Here is a 21,303-nt window from a genome sequence, read left to right on the forward strand (position 1 = left end):
TCTGCAGCTCATCATTCAGGATGATCCAAACGTTCACCTCTGAAAGCCGGGCTGTTCTTACCTAGATAGGAAACTGGATCAGGCCTCAGGACGGGCCCGGTGTGGTTCGGATCAGTCTGGTCCGGTCTGGGTCTGGTTTGGTTCAGCCTGACCTACTTTCATCCGGTTTGATAAGATCTGATCCTTCAGCAGATGGTGCGATCCGTCTACCTGCAGAGAGACGAGATGAAAACAGATCGTTCACAAATCTACAAATGGAATCAGAATTAAACGAAGACAAACGAACACGGAGCTGATAAATAAACCACTTGATATAGTTCTATTTTCAGAAATCACATGAATACGTGCAGCTGTTATGCTAATTTAGCATTCATTTAGGCTAATTAGACTAGCATGTAGAGGGAGATCAGTGCAGTGGTGGAATCAGTTCATCATTTCAGTCCATCAAGAGTATCTTTGGTTCACCGCGGCCCTTTAAAATACACCATCTAAAGACTATAAAGTGGTCGTATGTTGTTAGATGGTGAGCTAGGTGGTAAGCTAACAAGATAATGAAGCTAACTATCCAGCTAACAATAGGGGAAAGTCTTCTGTTCATTCTAATCTGTGTTTCTGTGAAGCTCGGCTCCACCCTGTCCGGATAAACTCTTTTAAACTCTGAAATTCATTAAAAAACAGGTTCATCAAGGCCTCTAAAGTTCCGTTCAAAACTGATTTAGCGTTTGTTTACATTTTCTTGAATTGGAAAAAGTGCCTGAATGTTGGAGAACTAACCAAGTTCTAACCAAAAAAATAAATTGGTTGAATAAAAGAACAATTTATTTGATTGACGACAGCAAAACTACAAACTCTCAATTTCCAGTTTGGATTTGAAGAAATGCAATCAGTAACTGGCAAAGAAAACTGTTTAGGATGCAGCATGTCTGATCCAGGGCTTAAAGTGTTTATCAGTGGTTTTAGAAATTCTCTGAGATCTCATGTGGTGAAGCTCCATCACATGTTTTAAATCTGTTACACAGTGAATCTGGAACGGAAGAAGCAAATTATATCACAAATCAAACGGTAATCAAAGATAATTTGCCCAAATTGTTCAGCCCTACTTCTGGTTGCTAGCTAGTTAGCTAAAGTAGGACAGACAAAAACATTGTTTAGTGCATTTCTGATACATAGGTTTAGGTTTCTGAAAGACGACAAAAAAAAAAAAACTCCCTCTTTGATACCCAAAGACACACAACTACCTGGACCCGAAGAGGAGTCCAGCGCTCGACATGCTATGATTGGATGATTGCTGTTCAGGAGCAGGTTTAAGCAAACAGCCAATCAGACGGACGGACGACTCCGTAGCAGCTATATGACGAGTTATAGTTTCCAAAATGATTTATTGTGAAAATTAGTCAGTCTCTTGTGGAGTGTCGTCTATCTGCAAAGGAAAGTCAGGCAGAAGGATCTCTTCAAATCTAGTTGTAGTGTGTGTGAAAAAACGTTGTGTTACACCAGTTAGTGATAGGGACGCAAATTTTATAGAAATTTTATTAGTCAATAATTGGCAGCATCAACAATCATGCGACTTTTATGAAGCAGACTTTGGATTGTGATGAGAACTTGAATTCTGGTCGGAGGTCATGAACCTCCTCATTAGTCTTTGTCATGGTGCCCGCTGCTCCTAAACTCCCACAATGCTCTCTGCTTTAACCTCCTCTGGTCTCTACAGGATTAAACAGGTAGACCCTCCACCTGCTGGAACAACCAGGAACTACAGCTGATTGGCATCTACTGACATCAGGACCTTCTTCTTCTTCTGCCTTACCGGTTAACATATCTTTAATCAAATTATTTGACTAATGATTACCATTAGCACACCGAGTATGTTAGTTTTACTCCATAAGAGCCATTTAATTTGACTAAATTAGCTTCATATTTGGAGCAGTTTGATCAAACTACATGTTGCTCCTTTTAAATGAGCTGAACTGTATAAATATTAGGGGACCATGACCAAAATTGTACCAATCATTAATTATTTCTAATCAATACGGAGATGACATTTGTTCACTGAGTATTTTGTGTTTATTTCACATTTAAATAAAGACAGTAATGCATCTACTTCATGCTGCTGACATGCATGACCTTCTTCTTTAGCCAGTAAAAAACTAATAATCATTAACAACTCTAGTTTACAACCAAAACCTTTACTAAAAATTTCAGGTAGGGGATTCTTAGGAACATCAAACTGAACATCCCTGATTAAAAAACTGTGACTGACGGCTGTTACAGTTTAGATAAAACACTTTGGTGGCCCGTCTCAGTGTTTAATGCGCAGTGACAGCAAAAATTCAAAGAGTAGTAGGTCAGGACAAGCTTCATGAGCTCTTTTACTGGGACAAAGCTTCAGGCTAGGAGGGGAAAACCACTATGTCATGACTGAATGCTGAAAGGAACTGGTGCTGGAGAGGAAAGTGGGTCAGCCAGTCTCTACGGTCTCAAACCAGCCAGCCTCAATTTCCATCCACCACCTACTTCTACTTGGCCAGTGAGTCAGCAAGCCATTCAGCAACGTTCCCTGTTTTACACTTAACACCCACTCAGACGGTCGGGAAGCAGCCAGAAAGCCTGATCTGGAAGCAGGGAAACATCCAGGCAGCCGGGCAGCGGCCAAATCCTCCAAACACATCGGAAAAGGTGGAAAAAGACGGGGAAAAAACAACATTTACTAGTACTACCAAAGAAAAAGACTGATAAGGGGAGATTAAATAGATGTTTTGTAAAGACGGCATCTCTTAAAAAGAGGTTATTTAATGATGAACCACAGACTGGGATAAAATTACTGATTTTAAAAGCTAGATTTACTGAAAATTTGTTAATTTCTGCACAAAGGAAGAACGACTATCTAGTTTCAGCAGGAAGGAAACACACTTTGTCATTTGTCTTGCTGATAGAAGTCATATAATGCATTAAAAGTCCTATTTTACAAACACTGAAGCTGTATTTTGGTGCCACGGGTTAGATTGAAAATCTCAACTGAAAGATGAATTGTAAAGCTGTCATTTAAAATAGAAAAGGTACAACCAATCAAAATTAGCCTTCTTTGCTTTTTTCTTCCTGAAGGTTTTCCAAATTTTCAGAAATTTGGGGAATTTTTTTGCCGAATTTTTGCATTTTTTTCAGACAAGGAAACAATATTTTTTGGTGCCTGGAACTGAAAACGGGAGGGTTAAGAAATTTACGGGAGGTGATGACGTGACCACGAAACGCTGTAGGACGAAGACGTCGTAAACCAAGGACCTGCTGTATTTACTCTTCAGTCAGCAACAGACCACAGGCCGTCAGAGTGGGCTCAGTAATCTCATCCACCTTAATCACCAACACCGGCGCCCCCCAGGGGTGTGTGCTCAGCCCCTTCTTCTACACCCTCTATACAAATGACTGCACCAGCACCTCACCCATCACCACATATTTCAAATACTCTGATGACACTGCCATTCTCACACTGCTCACAGATAATAACTCCATCACTGCCTACCAACAATCTGTCACCCACTTCACCAGGTGGTGCTACGTGGAACTACCTGGAACTGAATGTGGCCAAAACCAAGGAGCTACTCATCCACACCCACTCAAGCACCCCGGACCTGGCTCCTACTACCATCCATGGCGAAACCGTAGAACGTGTTCATCATTTTAAATACCTCGGACTCACACTTGACAATAAACTTAGCTTTGAACACCACGTTTCTGACATCCATAAACGCTCCCAACAAAGACTCCACATCCTCCGTAAGCTCTGTGCCCTCTCTGTCACCCCACACCTCCTGTTACTATTGTACACCAGCATCATACAACCCATCCTCTTATACTGCTCTCCCTGCTACTTCAACATGCTCTCCATCTCCAACAGAAATAGACTCACTAAGATTACACATATAGCATACAAAATTATTAATCTGCCCACCATGGACCTCTCCCATCTCAACAATAGAGCTGTGACACGCATGACTCGGACAGTCAGCAGGGACCCGGACCATCCCCTCCACAGCCACTTCTCCCTACCGCCCTCTGGCTGGAGATACAGGACTCTTAAGGCTGGAATATACTTTCCGCACAAACGAGCCACACGGAAATCAGCTGCATGGAAATCCGAGAGAATGTGTGTGCATTTATACTCCGTGCGGCGTCTGCTTCCAAACTGCAGGGGGCAGTGTAGCTCAAACACACGTCTACCTGGTCTACTCTGGTACTAAACTAGAGAAGAAGAAGTTTGCCATGGTTTACACCACTTACAACATGGCATTTTACCGAATAAAAGCATTTCAGCAGTTAGTTTCAATTTCACACCATGAATAGTTCATAACCCGGTAACCACGGTGATCTCTGTGTGATGAATCGTATAAGTGCTCGTATTTCTAGACTTCAGCTACGAGTAGGTCCTGGCCCTCCGCCATGTTTTTCCGTGCGGCTCCGTCCACGTTGGTTAGAAAAATGTGGAGGTGCGCGGAGCGGAAATTTTCCGCATGGAAAGGCCGCTGGAGGGGGCGTGGGTGCGAAAATGACATAATTTTTCCATACGGAGCCGCACGGACCTCGCGGACGTGGTAAGCATAAAACAAGCTTTAGGTGGAAAGGGGTGCAGCAAAAGCTTTACTCCGCCATTGCTGCTCTTAATCACCTGTGTGTGTGTCTCCCATCCATCTCTCACCAGCATGTGTGTTCTCCTGTGTCTAACTGTTCATGATATGTGTATTTTCTTTTATGTACCTGACAGTGCCTGTGACAATGAATATCCCCTTGGGGACAATAAAGGTCTATCTATCTATCAGTCACAGTAATAATTAGTTTAAAGATGTTAAATTAAACGTAACAGTCGAGTTTAATCAACTTTCTTAAAAGCTGCACTAAGTGTGTAATGAAAAGATGAAACTTAATTGATAATAATAAACCCAGTTCAATTGTTTGCTCAGTGTTTTGGTTTCACAGTCTATAATTTAACCTTCAACTCAGCATTTTCACTGTTTTCAGTAAAAAAGAAAGGATGAAGTGACGCACACAACCTGCCGAACACCAAACACGTTCATCAGCTGGTAAAAAAAACACTAAACTGGTTCCAGCGTGAAACAAACCCGAGTGCCATGAGGAAGTCTGAACACATACCGGAGCTACTGATTCACGCTGGAGCTGAACTGAGCGTTTTCTCAGCTCAATCTGCAGAACATTTCAGCTGCACTAACGCCTCGGTTCACTCAGGACTTCATGGAGGTTTCAGCACCAAGCATGACCAGAGACAAGCGACTGGGTGCAGCTCTGCACACCAGAAATCAACAATAAAACACCGAAACAGCTGACTAAAAGTCCAATTAACCTGCATTTAAGAACCTGATTAATCTGGGTTGTTACTGGAATGATGCAATGATGTGGATCTGTTGTTTCTGTTCTCGGTAAATGTGTGTCAAATGCTGTGAGTATTCAGGGATTAGACGCAAGTGCTTCGGTTAGGGAGTGTTTGCTTTGAGTCACAACGGCCTCGTAAACCATGACGTGACTAGAAAAGTTTAATTTATATGTAAAATACACATAATGACGAAGCGGCCATTACTTAAAAATAAAAACAGCACAACAGATGAAAATGTGCTTAAAATGCTAACTCTCTTCTCAAATGTACACGATGACGAAGCGGTCTTTGTTTGTAGCTCAGCCTGTTAAGGTGCTCTGTTCAGAGTCAGATATTGAAGGAAATACAGAACAAAACATGATGGAAATCATTTAAAATCCAAACTTTCCGAGGTAAATTTGATTCAAGCTTCAATCTGAAGTGTCTATCAGTGTTCAGGTCACTGTGGGATCCTTTAAAATGGAAAACGGGTCTAAATTTAGCCGACTTTGCCCCGATCACCTGCATCACAGGTGTTCTCCGTCATTTGGTGTGATAAAACCTGAACCTGGGCGGAGCTGTGCTGGAATTATTCCAGTCTAAGGAGGTCATCAGAGGGAGGTCAGCGTGTTGCTGCAACATGAGGGTGGAACACCTGTGGTGCTTGAACAGGTGAGACAGCTTAGAAAGGACGAAGAAAAGCAGTTTTCAAAAAGCACAAGCGACAGAATTTACCGGTTTTAACCAGGAACGGAACCAATCACAAAACTCAGTTTCTGTTCATTTTTCAGGTCAGCTGCTTTCAAACCGAACTCACAACTTCATTGCATCACGTTGCTGCAACTCTGCATCCAGATTTAGGGAATTAATTCTTCGTGAATGTGTTTTTATTATGCAAAAAAACCCAACTACCAGACTGGATTTCATTAAACCTGTTGGAGAGGTGGAGGATTACATTTAGTTGTGGATCTAAATGTCTGACGACCGTCCTTCATGCCCGCATTACTGCACCGAGGAACGCAGCGGAGTCATGTGACGAGCGGGGTGGGTGGATCAGTGGATTGGTGGGTGGATCAGTGGATTGGTGGGTGGGTCTGTCTGTCTGTCTGTCTGTTAGTAACATGACTTAAAAACGGACTACCGAGTCTGTATGAAATGTGTATGCGCTGGACCAACATGGCAGCTCAGTCAAACTTTCTCTTTAACAGTTTTTCTCAGTTGATAAGACACTAAATTCCATTCACTGCACTCAGCCACCGACTGCACACATTTCTCAAAAATAGGACTGATGTCTAAATTTTGGACACTATTCATGGTTTACACACAGTTTTCAAAACTCTTGCACTCTTTTTCCAAAAGACTGATCACATTTTTTTGCTCATTTGAACACACTTTTTCACTCGTAGCACACATTTTTCAAAAAGTGAACACTAGGAAGCAGAATTGGGACACTGTTCCAACACTGCTGTCACAATTAAGACACAACAGGTCAAAACTGAAAACACTTTTACCAATGAACTGCACACTATAAAACCTGCTGGGAAGCAGAATTAGCTGTTCACAATGTAATCTGTTGTTAAGGTCCAGTGTATGTTTTCTCTTTTTCCCTACATTTTTTCAAGTTTAAAAAGATCCCCTATATCACAATGCAAGCTCAGAGGTCTTTTACACACACACACACACACACACACACACACACACACACACACACACACACACACACACACACACACACACACACACACACACACACACACACACACACACACACACACACACACACACACACACACACACACACACACACACACACATTAGGATTTTTTAGCTGAGAAGTTAGGCAAAGTATATATGTTCATTTGGACAGAATTCATTCAAAATGAGACTTAAACTCTCAGGACTCTAAGGATGGTGCATAAAGTAAATAGTTTCAGGTTTACTGTGGTTTACATGTATGTAAATGTTGTTTGTCACTTCAGTGACATGTCTATACTGGAACAATACAAGCAGTCAGAAATGTTCTGAGAATACTGTAAAAAATCTAATGCATAATTCTGATTCACAAGTGCTGGTAAAATTACAGAAAGTGAACATGACTGACTTTTTCTCTGTTTGGTGTGCGTTTGTTCCAGAGAGTTTTTCAGTTGGATTCTGATGATACACATGAATACATCTGGAACAATGTTAGTTTTCATAGAGGACTATTGATTCAGGAATAGTTCAATATGAACCCTCAAGTTATTGTGGTTTTTCTGCCACCATATTCTCCTTTTCTGAATCCTATAGAAGAATTCTTCTCTACATGGAGGTGGAAGGTCTATGAGCAGCAGCCATACTTTGGGAAAATCTCTATCAATCAGTGGTCTTGGCATGTGGTGATGTTTCTGTTGATGCATGTCAGGGATGGATCAGACACACTAGATCTTTCTGTCCAGAGAAAACATAGCTAGTGATGTTGATGAGGTCCTGAGGTCTGACCAGGCTGAAAGAATTGATGCAGACGTGGTGTAAATATCTGCAGACTGTACTGTGTACAATACAGTGCTGTATGTATTGTCTAACATTATTTTTATTTTATAATGTACAGTCAGGCACTGCAATGACCCCGTCTGATTCATTTGTAGGATACATTTGTGTTGAAGTTGTCATTTTTGAGGGCTGTATCATTTTTTTACACTTCATGTGAAAACATAGTGAGAGAAGAGTGTTTTGTATTTAGCAGTGCAGTGTCCTAGTTTTGGTTAGTGTGTCTTAATTTTGAAACCAAAGTTCAGATTTTGACAATAAAGTGGGATTTTGACACAAGTGTGCAGTACTTTGTGAACTGTGTTCAAATAATAGTGTGCAGTGTGTTGGGAAATGTGTGCTATTTTTCAGGAACAGTGTCTTATCAATTGAGAAAAACTGTATTACAAAAACAGCTCAACGAAAAGTGTTTCTTAAGACATTTGAGGTGAGAAATAATCTGCTGAATCTGTCCTGGTTTTAGTTCAACGACGGTCAGTTGAGACGTTTCACCAAAGTTTCGTGAAGCGTTGGACCTCCGCATGCTGCATCGAATTTGCATAAAGTAGAAGTCGAGTTTAATTTATGCAAATGAGCTGCGGGGAGACGCATCGGATCGCAGTTTGAAATGCAATGGAACAGAACCAGCATGCAACGTGGTTTCACATAGACAATGAATGCTTGTGTGAAACTGACGGGTCCTGTGGACACTGGGGGGAACTTTCTGATTCTTAGACGCAGATTCGGATATGGACGAATCTGAATCGATTCAAAAACATCCAAATTTGATTATTTGTATCTGTCAAAGTAATACACAAGGTTCTAAATAATGCGGAACTAAGAAGGTCGGTACGTGTCATCTCCAGGACACTTTGGGATGAGCACCAGGAGCAGACACGCACACAAAAACCACCTCGCCATGAGATCCTAACAGCTCCTTCTGGTTAAAAAGCAAATGTGTGGAAACATTTAGGCTTCTACAACGTGGACGGTGGAAACAAACTGGAACAGAGCCCCGTTATACGTTAATCTATGCGCTGCTGCAGATGTTGGAGCTCAGATACTCCATCCCATCCCATCCTATTCCACCGACACGAGCATCCCAACACTCTACAATATACACAAATTAAAGATGCATCAATAATCAATTCATAACTGCATCGTAGCCCCTGAATCGTAATCGTTATCGAATGAGGAGCCCAAAGATCCCCAGCCCTGGTGGACATGAATCTTAATTTAATTCTGCTTGTAATATTTGCTCCAGGAGCGTTTTATCATTCTTTCAGCTCACAGTTTTAACCTTTGATTCAGGAATTTGTTGTGGATCTGCATTGCTTCTAATTACTGTAAAAAGCAAAAAAAACAACCGATTATTCATTAAAACGATTTCAGTACACTGGACAGCAGTTCATGTACTGATATTACTGCCTTTAACCTCAAACATGTACCACAAGAGAAACTTAGTGAGAAAACCAACTCAGCTACAGACTCCAGCTCATCTGGAGTTCTGTTCAGAGGTCATTAACCTCTTCAGGAGTCTTTGTCATGGTGCCCATTGCTAGTTAAACTTTGCTTGCAAACAGGAACTGCCTGGAGTCTGACTTACTCAAGTTAAAGACGGCAAATGAATTGCAATCTACAGCTACAACCAGGTACTGCAGCTGATCTACATTTTCTGACCTTGTTCTTGTTCTGCCTTATTGTTTAATCCATACATAAAGCTCAACTACAGTCTGTTACAGTGGTAGATTCAGACAGCTGAAAACAAATGGCATGTACTGAGGTGCAGAGAATGTGAGTTTCTGAAATGTAAATTAATATTTATTCCATCTATTGGGCGTCACCTGTCGCATTGCTACAACACACGGCATGTTTAGGCTAAATAATTAATCTAATTACAATTTAAAGCAAAATAATCCAGGTGACACATCCAAATCACTGGATCTGCCTTTATACCATTGTAAATAAAGCTTTGTGGTGCTACATGGATGCCTTATTATCATTTGTATGCTAGTTTCAGAGGATAAGAAACTTAAAGAAGCTCCTCCTATCGCATTATCTGTTGAAATATTTTATTATTTGTTCTGACAGAGTAATGCAAAAGGTTTTCCTCATAAATTTCATAAGAGTCACGTCTCTTTGTTACTGCCGATAATTGTGTCCTTAATAACCCATTATCAGATTTTACACACCAGGCCGACATCCTGCAGCTTTAACGTGGCTCTGCTCCTGGATTGTGGTTACTTATTACCATCATCTCCACTCATACGTCCTGCAGGGCGTCTGACGCTGCATTCCAGATCAAACTCTGGAAATAATGCTTCACCATGACATGGATTTAAAGTTCAGGCTGCTGCAGACGACAGAGGGGAATGAGGTCGGGGCAAATAAAACAAGGGAGTCTGTAATTCCACCGGCGATCGTTTTGGTTTGGGTAATCAAAAAGGAGACAGAGGGACAGCTGCATTTTACACGTATAACATATGTATGCAATCAGAGGCTTACCCTGCATTGAGTCACAGCGGCGCCCCCTAAGGAGGGGTTAAATGCCCCCAAAATGGCTTTAAATGCCCCCAAAGAGGCTTTGAATGACAGGAAAGATGCTTTAAATGCTACCAAAGAGGCTTTAAATGCTCTGAAAAAGGCTTTAAATGCTCTGAAAAAGGCTTTAAATGCCCCCAAAAGAGGCTTTAAACGTTCCAAACGAGGTTTCAATTGCCCCAAAAGAGGTTTGAAATGTCCCAAAAGAGGGTTTTAATGCCCCCAAGAGACATTAAATGCCCCAAAAGAGGCTTTAAATGTCCCAAAAGAGGCTTTAAATGCCCCAAAAGAGGCTTCAAATGCCCCAAAAGAGGCTTCAAATGCCCCAAAAGAGGCCGTAAATGCCCCAAAAGAGCCCGTAAATGCCCCAAAAGAGGTTTTAAATATCCCAAAAGAGGCCTTAAATGTTCCATAAGAGGGCACTGGAGATCAAACTGGGCTGAAAGCAGTCCCTGAACTAAAATGAGTTTGACACCCCTGGATTAAACGTATAGTAGTTCTGACTTTACTGTTATTTTTGACCATATATATATATATATATATATATATATATATATATATATATATATATATATATATATATATATATATATATATACACATATATACATATATACATATATATATAAAGTCAATTATTATTGAGTAAATAATATACTCTTGATTCCAATCATTTCGATGCTGCTAAAATACCTTCAGGAGGCACTGGGAACATTTTTGAAGCAATGCAAAGAAAAAATAAAAGGTCCCTGAGCTCAGCAATACAACCAGCAAACAGCAAAGTCACAATACTGGGAATAAATACTGGAGTGTCCAGAATTTAAAGAGGAAAAATAACACATAATCATCAATGGAAGCAGGCGGACACAGAGGGAAGCAAGGAGAATCTAATAAAAAATAAATCCTATCCATAATAAGGTCACCAGAAGAGGACAATATTTAGCACATTATCATAACTAATATGTGAAAAGCAGAGTAAAGACGACACCTTCAGCACCAAAACCCTCCATATCAGTTCAAGTGTCCAAACACAGAGAAATCCACCGCTCTCCTAATATTCACTGTTAATTCCTCAGATTTGGTCCTGATTATCTCCAGTCACGTGGTTTGTCCTCTTTAGATCGGCCAACCTGCTGATCCACAACAAACTCCTCGTTATCAGAAACGCCTCGTGGCAGCAGATCCGTCCTGATAAGCTCCGGCTACCTGGCGAGGAGCAAAAACACAGCCGACTCAGGTCTGAAGTTCACAGCAGAAGGTAGAAAACGTCTGATACGGTGGAGGAACGGAATAAAACAGAGGACTAAAAACTACTGGTTCTGAATCACAGGTACAGTTTAAATGAGAATAAAAGCTACACAGCGAGTCCGAACCTGCATTTATTTAGTATTATTCTGATTTTAATTATCACAAAATGTGCAAAACTGATCTTCTCCTGAGCTGCAAACAACTGAATACTTGACCTGTTTTAATGCCAGAGGCTGTTAATGGAAATATGCTGTTATTACTATACTAAATGTCCCTAAAGAGGCTTTAAATGCCCCAAAAGAGGTTTTAAATGTCCCAAAAGAGGCTTTAAACGTTCCAATAGAGGCTTTAAACGTTCCAGTAGAGGCTTTAAATATCCCAAAAGAGGCTTTAAATGCCCCAAAAGAGGGTTTTAAATGCCCCAAAAGAGGTTTTAAATGTCCCAAAAGAGGCTTTAAATGTTCCAATAGAGGCTTTAAACGTTCCAGTAGAGGCTTTAAATATCCCAAAAGAGGCTTTAAATGCCCCAAAAGAGACATTATATGCCCCAAAAGAGGGTTTTAAATGCCCCAAAAGAGGTTTTAAATGTCCCAAAAGAGGCTTTAAATGTTCCAATAGAGGCTTCAAATGTCCCAAAAGAGGCTTCAAATGTCCCAAAAGAGGCTTCAAATGCTCCAAAAGAGGCTTCAAATGTCCCAAAAGAGGCTTCAAATGCTCCAAAAGAGGTCTTAAGTACCATATTAGAGGCTTTAAACACCCCAAAAGAGGTTTTAAATGCCCTAAAAGAGGCTTTAAACGTTCCAATAGAGGCTTCAAATGTCCCAAAAGAGGTTTTAAATGCCCTAAAAGAGGTTTTAAACGCTCCAATAGAGGCTTCAAATGTCCCAAAAGAGGCTTCAAACGCCCGAAAAGAGGCTTCAAACGTCCCAAAAGAGGCTTCAAATGCCCCTAAAGAGGCTTCAAATGCCCCCAAAGAGGCTTCAAATGCCCCTAAAGAGGTCTTAAATACCATATTAGAGGCTTTAAACACCCCAAAAGAGGCTAAAAATATCCCAAAAGAGGTTTTAAATGCCCCACAAGAGGTTTAAAATGCCCCAAACGAGGGTTTAAGTACCTCATTAGAGGCTTTTAATGCCCCAAAAGAGGCTTCAAATGCCCCAAAAGAAGTTTAAAATGCCCCCAAAGAGGTTTAAAATGCCTCAAAAGAGGTTTAAAATGCCCCAAAAGAGGGTTTAAATACCCCATTAGAGGCTTTCAATGCCCCAAAAGAGGCTTTTAGAGGCCTTAAATACCACTAAAGAGTAGAAAAATTACACAATAAATATTAAATTGAAGTCTAAAATGCAACATTGGTGAGAAAAATGGCAGTTTTTCCACACCACACCTCCAACAGATGAATAAAGAAGCTCCTCTGATGAAGAGGCTCAGAATGACTCAGCAGATTAAATAACGGTTAAAGCTCTGATGTAGATTCACTACCTGTCAGCAGTTCGTTAAAAGGTTAACGACTGACAGGACCAACAGGAGTCCAAACACCTGAACATCTAACAATCTAGTATAGGGGTGTCTGACTAGGTGTTTGTCTTTGTCTCGCTTGTGTTTGTCTATTTTTTGGTAGTTTTTTGTCTCATTTGTCGTCTGTTTTGTTTTTTCATGTCGTTTGTCTCATTTTGTTTCTAGTTTCTGTTGTTTTGTGTATTATATTTGTAATATTTTCTCATGTTTTTGTTGTTTTTGTTTCCCTTGTCTCACTTTTTTTGTTTCATTTGTGTCGTTGTGTTTATTCAATGTTTTGAGTGTCGTTTTTGACGTTTTGTGTTTTTGTTGTCTCGTTTGTGTTGTCTATTTTTTTGTTCTGTCTTTTGCTGTCATTTTTTAAATCTTGTTTTGTTTCGCGTCATTTGTCTCATTTTTGTAGTACTTGTTTTTGTCCTTTTTGTCTGACTTTTGTTGTTTGTCTCGTGTTTTTGTTGTTTCGTGTTTCCTTTTTGTCTCACTTGTGTATTTTGTCTTATTTTTGGTCGTTTGGGGTTTTTTGTCTATTTTTTTCACTTTATAATTATTTTTTAATCAAATTTTTTGGCTCATTTCATTTCGTGTCGTTTGTCTCATTTTGTAATATTTTGTTTGTTTTTTGTCTTTTTTGTTTGACTTTCGTCATTTGTCTCATGTTTTTGCCGTCTTGTTTCTCGTTTGACTCGTTTTGTGTCTCATTTTTTGTCATTTTCTCATATTTGTAATATGTTTTCTTGTTTTTGTTGTTTTTTGTCTTTTTTGTCTTCTTTTGTGGTGTTGATCCTCCAGTAAAATCTCTCTGGTTCAGTTCCAGATGACTAAATGTTGTGTTCCTTTGGAGACACTTTGTGATCTGGAAGTTGTAATGTGGAAATGATAAACTTGAATTTATTTTCTTGATAAATTTCAGGTTGTTCATGATGTTTAAGTCAAAAGATAATTCTTTAAATGTGAACATTTTTGCACTAAAACAAAGGAACCATCAGGAGTTGTGGTTATTTCTAGGTTATTCTGCTGTGGTTTTACTGGAGATCAGACTGGACTGGATGTGGAACCTGGACTAAGATCAGTTGGACATCTCTGATCTAGTTGATATAAAACGCAACAACAACCTCTCAAAATCTACACAAAACTAAATCAACAAGTCCTTAAATAAATCCATAAACACTCTTTCCTGTTTGAAAAGACGTTCCATAAAAATCTGCAGATGAATCAAACTGCTGTTGACTGTTAAATTAATCAGCATTTTGGATCGTTTCAGCATCGTGAAGATGAACCCATAAATTCACGAGTCTCATTATCCGTGATTAATCTACACGAGGTGTTTGAGAGAAAATAATCTTCTCTGACTTTTTCCTTTCTTTTTAACTTTATTTTAAAGACAGAGTTTGTTCAGGCTCCACTACAGATTTTGCTGAAACAGAAACCATTTGTGTGGAAATCTTTCAACAACAGTTTCTTCACCATAACAGACCATCCATCCATCCATCCATCCATCCATCCATCATCTATACACCTCTTAATCCTCACTAGGGTCATGGGGGGGCTGGAGTCTATCCCAGCTGACTCAGGTGAAGGCAGGGGACACCCTAGACAGGTCACCAGTCTGTCACAGGGCTACATATATAGACAAACAATCACTCTCACATTCACACCTACGGGCAATTTAGAATGATCAATTAACCTCAGCATATTTTTGGACTGTGGGAGGAAGCCGGAGTACCCGGAGAAAACCCACGCATGCACAGGGAGAACATGCAAACTCCATGCAGAAAGATCCCGGGAAAGCCGGGACGCGAACCAGGGATCTTCTAGCTGCAAGGTGAAAGTGCTAACCACTACACCACTGTGCAGCCCCATAACAGACCAACTAGTGAAATATTTAAGCTCCAGACGATGAATCCACAGCAGAGAACTCTCCTCAAAGTCTAGAAAAAGTAATTTTTTAAACTTATTTTGGTCCATTTGTTTTGTTTTGTAACTTTTTATCTCTTTTTGTTTCGTCGTTTGTCTCATTTTTCTCCTTTTGTCTTATTTTTGTAATATTTTGTCTTGTTTTTGTTTTTTTGTCTGATTTTTGTCATTTGTCTCCTGTTATTGTCGCTTGTGTTTCCTTTTTGCCCCATTTCTGTTTTTTGTCTACGTTTTGGTTGTTTTGTTTCTTTTGTTGTCTCATTTTTGTCCATTTTTTTCACTTTGTAACTTTATAAAATTTTCTGTCTGTTTCACTTCATATTGTTTGTCTCATTTTTGTTTCTCGTTTTTGTCATTCGGGTCCGAGCACCGAATGGTGCGAAGACCCTATTGAAATGCAAGGAATTATTTATTATTATTATTATTGTTATTGTTATTGTTATTATTATTATTATTATTATTATTCTTTCTTTGCCCGCCGGTTCAATCGCACTTTTGGCGGCCTTATCATACCCCAAAACGCGTGAAACTTGGCATGCTCATCAGGACTGGCGAAAAATTTGATATTTTATGGGAGTTGTGCATGTGTGTGGCAAAATGGCTCCATAGCGCCCCCTGGAAAATTGAAAATTTGGTCATTAGGCCAACTTGCACGACGTTTCATCTACAGCTACAAAATTTTGGATGCATATTCAGCACATCAGGAAACACAAAAAAGTCATTCACGGCCACGCCCTAAACCCAACAGGAAGTCGGCCATCTTGAATTAGCTTTGAAATTTTTGAAATTAATAACTGAGCGGGGGTAAGTCGGAGAGACACCAGATTTGGCCAGTATATGCAACACTGCTTCCTGATGAAAAGTTATCAAAATGCTCAGCAACAGTCAAAGGGCGTGCCCATGGCGACTCCCAAAATTATTGATCCTTCGCCATGAAACAGGAAGTGGTGTCTAACTCAACTGCACATGCTCCAATCTGCCTGAAATTTTACATGTATGATCAGTGTGCGGCCTGGACGACATTCATGTGGTTATATACATTGACAGTCATAGCGCCACCTTGTGGTATCAGGAAATGGACATTTTTTTACATTTTGATGTCCTATTCTTAGTAGGTTGATCAAATGCACTTCAAATGTGGTGACATAAGCCAGAACACATTGATGATGATCCCCAGAGAAAATGGCGACTCGTCGTCAAGGGGCGTGTCTGTGGCGCCGCGGCGAATTTCGATTTCTCGCCCTGAAAATTGAATTATTTATATCTCAGCTGGACATGGTCCAATCTGGACCAAACTTGATGTGATGGACACCAGTCTGGGTCTGAACACATCCACACTCATAAATTTAGAAATACTTCCACCTATTGGCAACAGGAAAAAATTGTCATTACATTTGCACCTACCATTGCCAGAAATTTTGTCATATCATCCTGAAAATTGGTCAGCTCAGTGTTTCCCCCTGGTCGATGCCACAGTGTGAAGATTTTGACAATTCATAAAATTCTGTTGCCACGGCAACACATCGTTGCCGTAATAAACAAAGTACTTTTTGACAGGTTAGGAACGCTCATATGCTCACCAAAATTGCAACACACATCAGGACTGCTGAAATATTTGATATTTTAGACAAATTGTCCATGACTGTTGCAAAATGGCTCCATAGCGCCACCTGGAAAATTTCAAACATTTACTACGGGCTGTATGTGTGACCTACAGTTCTGAAACTTGGTAGGCTTATGTAACTCCTCAAGACGCACAAAAATGTAACTGACAGCCATGCCAAAAACCCAACAGGAAGTCAGCCATTTTGAAATATATGTCATACTTTTTGACGATTGTGGCTCATTTCTGTACATTTTCAAAAGCTATAAACTCAAACAGGGTAACACCGAGAGAGCTGAAATTCGGTCAGGATGTACTCCAGGCATGGGTGATCAAAAGTTATCAAAATGCTCACCTTAAGTCTGAGGGCGTGGCCATGGCGGCCTCCTGAATTCTGATGCTTCGCCATGAAACATCAACTGCTGTGTAACTGCCCTAAACATGCTCCAATCTGCCTCAAACTTTACATGTATGATCAGAGTCCTGCCCTGATGACATTCACATGCTGAAATACAGCCACAGTCATAGCGCCACCTGGTGGATGGAAGGAAATGCTCTATAACTAGCCTGTACATGGTCCGATCTGCCTGAAATTTTACGTGTGATCAGAGTCCGACCCTGAACACATCCATAGGCCAATGTACACTCTCGGTCAGAGCGCCACCTGGTGGATGGACAGGAAAAGCTCTATAAGTAGCCTGAACATGCTCCAATCTGCCTGAAATTTTACACGTGTGATCAGAGTTCGGCCCTCATCACATCCATAGGCCGACATGCACTCTCGGTCACAGCGCCACCTGGTGGACATGTGTGGATTCGCCGACCAGCAAGGATGCGAGGACCCGTCCAACGCTGCTTGCAGCTTTAATTTTTGTCTCGTTTTTGTTGTTTTCTGTCTTTTTGTCTGATTTTTGTCATTTGTCCATTTTTTCATTTTGCTTCTCATTTGTCATTTTTTTTAATGGATTCTTCACTTTATATGCACAAAAATCATCCCAATCATTTTAGACTGCGTTTAAAATAGTTATTTACATAGTCCAGTAAAAAATTATGTATTTTGGTTAAAAACATCCTAATTTCATGTTTCCAGCATTTTGAAAAATTTTCAAGGAAAAGGCTGAATTCTATGATTGCAAATGTTTAAAAATGTGAATATTTTGAGGCTTCTTTCCTCCTCTGTGACAGTAAACTGAATATATTTGGACAAAACAAGACACTTGAGGATGTCAAAGTGGGCTTTTGGAAAAACTGAACGACCTTTTCCAATATTTTCAGACATTTTACATAAACTTATCGATTAAGTGCTCTAACCCGAATCTTTGCAGACTGATAAATGCTCTGATTACAGCCTCTCTAAAGGTGAATATTTTCAGGTTTCTCTCCTCTATGACAATAAAGTAAACAGCTTTGGACAAAATAAGATGTTTGAGGAGACTCTGATCCACATTTTCACCATTTTTTGACATATTACAGCCTAAATCTATTTTTAAAAGAGAAAAAAAACTTTAATTCTACGTTTGCAGCACTTTAAAAATGAATATTTCAAGATTTCTTTCCTGCTTTGTGGCAGGAAATTGAATATATTTGGACAAAACAAGACACTCGAGGATGTCAAATTGTGCTTTTGGAAAAACTGAATGACCTTTTTCACTATTTTCAGACATTTTACATAAACTTATTGATTAACTGCTCTAACCTGATTACAGCTTCTCTAAAGTTGAATATTTCTTGGTTTCTTTCCTTCTTTATGACAATAAACTGAATATATTTGGACAAAATAAGATGTTTGATGAAAGTCTGATCCACATTTTTCACCATTTTAAGACATTTTTTAGACCAAACAACTAACCGATTACTTCAGAAATAATTGATAATTGGACCAACCGTTACATGAAGGCTATATACCAATAAAATCTGCCACCTCTGACCTGCCTGGAGCCCACCGGGGACCCTGCTGGTCGTACCCCCGGACCGAGCTGCAGACACCGAGCGGTCGCCTCGTTTCCACCGCCGCTGCCAGCACCGTGTCACGATATTTCGTAACCGGACCCGGGTCCCCGGGGTTCGGACACGGAGCGGTTCGAGCGTCGGTGAAGGTTCCGATCCACATTCAGCGTGCTAATGGCGGTCCGGCCGGCCAGCGTGATGCTGTCGAAGGGGCCGTGTGCCGGAGACCTGCCGCGGCCTGTTTACATAGCTAGCATGCTAACTCTCCCGTTCGCACTTAGGTCACGTTCAGTTAGCATTTAGCAAACACACGAACCGGGACTTACCGAGCGGCACCGGAGCCCCGCGGCGGCTACAGCTAGCCCCCACACACTATATTCGGCTTCCCCAGCCTTTATCCGCCGCTGCATTTAGCTTACATTAGCATCCAGCTGCTAGCTCCAGAGCTAACTGTCAGACCGGCCAGCTAACGTCCTGCTGCCCCACAAACCGCTGACACGACCGCAGCGCTGGAAAACATCGACGGTATCCATCACGGAATTAAACCCCAGCACGGCCGCACGCCGGCGGCTTCGACACGGCGGCGGTCGGTGCGGTGGTCGGTTAATACTCACAGGAGCTCCGGTGAGAGGAGTCCGTCCATTGAAAGGTTTTTCTTCGCCGTAACAGCAACACAAGTGTGACATAAACGGTCCTCAATCTGTGACCCAGTTTCTCTCCACCGTCATATGCCTGTCGGACCACTAACCTAGTTTTTCGGCCAATTGCCTTCTCGCTACCGCCGTGGCTGTCCTTCTGGCCAATCATACGCGAGTTTGGGCCAGGAGAAGATGACGGACGTGGCGACAGACCAATGAGCGGCCGAGTAGACCGGAATGCAGAGGCTGGTGGAGTGTGTTTGGAGAGCGGAAGGAAGGTTTAACTGAGCTGGACAGCTGCCTGGTCACCCTCCACTGGGTTCTAACAGGTTCTAATGGGTTCTACTGGGTTCTAACGGGTCCTAACGGGTTCTAAAGCTTTAAATAAATGTATAGTATATATGTATATATATATATATATATATATATATATATATATATATATATATATATATATATATATATATATATATATATATATATATATATATATATATATATACATATATATACATATATATATACATACAGTTGTGCTCATAGGTTTACATACCCTGGAACTTTTGTGAAATATGATGTCCATTTTTTCTGTTCTTTCATTTAAGATTCGATCTTTACCAAAGACAAAAGAAAGAAAGACAAAGAAAAAGGTTCTGGAGGAAAGTTCTGTGATCAGATGGAACAAGAACTGAAGGTGAAAATATTAAAAGAATCGGAGAGACCAGAACCAGAACCTTCTGGCTGTGAGGCCAAAGCGCTAACCACTGATGCACTGGCCAAGCTACAACAGTCTGACAGACCAGAATTTGGCTCATTCTGCCCTCTAGTGGCCACAGACGGAAACTAGCCTAAAGGTAAAATCAGTCAGATTTCAGAGAAGCTGCATTTCCTTCTTTATGTTGAAGCAGCATCAGTACAGAATGGGATTTTCTGTCCTCTGGTGGCCAAAGAGTGAAAGAACGCTGATGACGTCGAGGTTTTTACTCATTTAAACCTGAAGACAGCAACAAATGATCAGTTTTAAATGACTGTTTGTAGCCCATTAACATCTGGATGTCTGACAACTGCCTTCACTTCAACACAAGCTAAACAGAAGCTCTATACTTAACCCTGAGGAATGGATAGCATCGATTGAGCAGCATCATGTAGGGCCATTAAGAGACTGTGTGAAACACTGCCTTAGAAATCTACCTGTAATTCTTGACCAGTCTCTGTCTGTAGACTCCCATGTCAAACAGCTAACACTTCTTGCAGGGGCGGATCTACTGGGGTGGCATAGGGTGGCAACTGCCACCCCTAGAAGATGCCTTGCCACCCCGGCTGCCACCCCAGTTCTGAACGATCTAATTCAAAAATATGCATATGAAAGTTTGTGGCCGGCTGTAAAGAGCGAAAGTCCAGGAAAGACGAATAACGAGTGAAACTCCGATGTCCGAGTGCTTTCGAATGCACCATGTAGACGTCAGGTCCTGTACAGTCTATGCTGCTACAGATACGAGGTGACACGCCCCCCTGAGGGGGCTGATCTTAGACCTCACTCATGTGGATGACAGCTGGACTTCGGTGTGGCACACTAGTTAGACTGGGTTAAACTACATGCTAATATAACTGTTCACTATGTATTAAATGCTAATAGTGTCTAAATTCACATAAAGTGTTTGCTTGCGAGACGAGCCACGGTTTCCAGTGAGCCTGGGCCTTGCTAATTTTTACTTCTGTAGCTAGCTAATGTTAGAGAACAGCCACAGAAGGATGGTGGGGGATCGTCTGTGGAAGTTTGTCTCTTTTTTTTGATAATTACAACCTGTGGTTCTGACAACAGACTGTAAGTCAAAAGAAATCACACATTCAAGACTTTATAAGACTTTACATGACATTAAAGTGTAACCAAACCCCCAGTCACACCAGGTTTTCATGCGCTCTTTGAAAACTACATCCTGCTTGTTTAATGCTGCTTTTTATAATTTTGATGTCAAGGTCATAATAACACAAACATTGATGTGTTTCATCATAGTACAGTCATATCATTCAGT

The 21,303-nt window shown here is 40.8% G+C and overlaps 1 protein-coding gene across 2 annotated transcripts in view; it reads right to left on the reverse strand.

Annotated features, from left to right (window-relative positions):
• Nucleotides 1-19,401, reverse strand: part of bmal1a (basic helix-loop-helix ARNT like 1a) — a 52,236-nt gene extending 32,835 nt beyond the window's left edge. For both annotated transcript variants that reach the window (XM_055009201.1, XM_055009200.1), the window contains exons 1-2: nucleotides 19,247-19,401; nucleotides 62-210 (exon numbers count right to left, since the gene is read on the reverse strand). The gene's annotated coding sequence lies outside the window, so the exon portion shown is untranslated. The remainder of the gene's footprint in view (nucleotides 1-61; nucleotides 211-19,246) is intronic.
• Nucleotides 19,402-21,303: the final 1,902 nt, after the last annotated feature.

This window comes from Amphiprion ocellaris, chromosome 3 (assembly GCF_022539595.1).
Source record: "Amphiprion ocellaris isolate individual 3 ecotype Okinawa chromosome 3, ASM2253959v1, whole genome shotgun sequence".
Classification (NCBI taxonomy): Eukaryota; Metazoa; Chordata; class Actinopteri; family Pomacentridae; genus Amphiprion; species Amphiprion ocellaris.